The 2,437-nt window shown below is 37.6% G+C and overlaps 1 pseudogene; it reads right to left on the bottom strand.

Moving 5' to 3' along the window:
• Positions 1–213: 213 nt before the first annotated feature.
• Positions 214–1,929, bottom strand: LOC110823685 (tetrahydroanabasine acetyltransferase pseudogene; annotated as a pseudogene).
• Between the last annotated feature and the right edge of the window lie 508 nt (positions 1,930–2,437).

Below are 2,437 nucleotides of genomic sequence, written 5' to 3'. Positions count from 1 at the left end.
TAATTAATTAATTAAATTAATAAACTTGTAAAAACATACTCTATAAATAAAAATAAAAAGGAAATGCTACAGAGAATCAATCAAAATTTCCAAACTCTCGTATTTGTAACTTGCAATTTCTTTAATAGCATCAACTTATAGTCCATATAATCTTGTATAATTGATGAATAGTTCAATTATTAGCAAGTACTTTAACAATCTGTACATCTTTACATATGATCAACTAAGTATTTAACAATCTGTATACATTAATAATCTTGTATATTTCCAAACTCTCTCTCTCTCTCTCTCTCTCTCTTTAAGATCTGTCTATAATTTTTTAAAAGATGATCACGATATTTCAATGTAATATTTACGTCATCATCTTCAAAGCAATAAAAGAAGATGATCAGTACGTAACTAATTAAGCATCAGCACCATTTTTGAGAGCCTCCATCTCTTGCTTGAACTTAACAATGGCAGCTGTTGGGAGGCAAGTAAAAACCCTAATCCCGTCTTTCATTGAAGGATCCATTTTGCAAGGAGGCATGAACATACAGAAATCACTGCACCCAAACAGGTTCCATGGTAATGTTATCATGTTCACCAACCCTCCCCATCCAAAATCAACTTCTTCCATCAAACCCAGTTGTCTCCAATCCGTCAACATCATGATTGCACCAGTTCCTCCTTCAATATTCTTGTAGATCACCTCCCACAACTGCCCCAAATTGTTAATCGAATTCTTTACGTAGTCATTGTTGTTGCAGAGGATTTTGCTTTCTTTGATGAGCTGAGAAACTTTGAATAGCGGTAATCCTTCAAGCTCTCTCCCTGTTAAGATCACGTTTGCTGCTGCAATGGCGTTTCCGTAGTACCCTTCAGGCAAAGGTGGGTTTAAAATGGGTCTGATCCCAACTATTAGACCAAACACAGTTTTCCCATCTGGGTTCAGGTTTAGAGCTCTGAGTCTTGATCTCCAAACATAGGCACCAAGAACCTCAACAGTAGTGAAATTAGTACTCTTTCCATGGTTATTATATTCAGTACTACTTTCCTTCATCAACCTCAGTCTGAGTCTTGTTATGGTGTCAAAGTTGACATTGAAGCACTCGTTGACAAGCTCAGTGGCTGGCAGATATGGTGAAGTTGCAAGAGAAGCCATGTTGAAAGGAAACTCGAGATTAGGTTTTACGGCTAATAACCTGTGTCTCTCCCATACAGGCTTCACACTTGGCTCAGTCTTTCCACTTGCTAACTCGGCTAAGCCTCTGAAAAACTGAGAAGCACCAAACCCATCACAGACAGAGTGTGACAGTCCCATTCCAATCGTGAACCCTCCACATGAAAATTTGGTTACCTGCAAAACCAGAGGATGATAACCACTGCTATCACCATTATTTTCTGTATAATCCACCACAAACTCTCTCCTTGTTTTGACGTTGATCCCTTCTAAATACTGAAGAGAAGAGAGCTTGCAATCGGTAGTAGCTACCACGAAAGGCACCCCATAAGAGTTGCAGTTGAGTTGAAGTTTCCCATCATGACTCTCTCTCTTCAGCTTTCCTGCTAAGGGATAGTAGTAAACCAGAAGTTTGGAGAGAGCTTCTTCAATTACAGCAGCTGGGTCATTTTGATCAGTACGGAGCTTTACTGAGTTTTTCTTGTCAGCTTCATTGGAAAGTACAGAATCATTCTCCCCTCGATATGCATAAATTGTTTGACACAGAAGCTCAAAGCCTGGATCGTTGTCAATGGTGGAGAGAGATAGAATCTCTAATGGTGTAGGTTTTGAGGGTTTTACAAGCACAATATCTTTTCTGTCCACAGAGAGACAAGAATCTTTGAAGCTTTCCATGTGAAAGATGATATTTAATTACAATCATGTGATCAATTCCATGGTAGACTACAGTATATATACATAAATGTATGCAAAGTTTAGTTAGAGAGTTGAAGTGGAAACAACCCGATTGATCAGGATATGCAAACTAAAGTAACTATTTGAACTGCGGAAGTTTTGACTTTCACGTGCATAGAGCATGGAAACAGGATGTAGTAAAAAGAAAGGAACGAATTATTGTCTGTTCAAAACCAGAAATTTATTACCTACAATATATATGTACGAGGCCAGTTTGCAAGAAGTATTAAATTTTCTACGTTAGTTATACTAATATGATGACATATGGGCTTTGTTTAGAGCTGGCCAAGATTTCTAATTAATTTGAAGTATCAAGGTTATTGGTGGCTTTTCAATTTCAGCAAGTAGGTGAAAATCATTAAATTCCTTTTTTTTGGGCAGGAAAGAAAGGAAAAAATAATAATGAGAACAAGTTACATAGTGCAGGCAGTTATGCGAGTTCATGCAATACCTAGAAATCCAAGTAAAAGCATGTTCAAGGGCTCTAAAGGGGCATGTATGAGCTTGATAATGCCCTCAACAAGATAGTACACCTAGCGA

Source organism: Carica papaya, chromosome 2 (genome assembly GCF_054855325.1).
Source record: "Carica papaya isolate Zhongbai chromosome 2, ASM5485532v1, whole genome shotgun sequence".
NCBI lineage: Eukaryota > Viridiplantae > Streptophyta > Magnoliopsida > Brassicales > Caricaceae > Carica > Carica papaya.
This window is presented reverse-complemented; position numbering and strand designations above follow the sequence as displayed.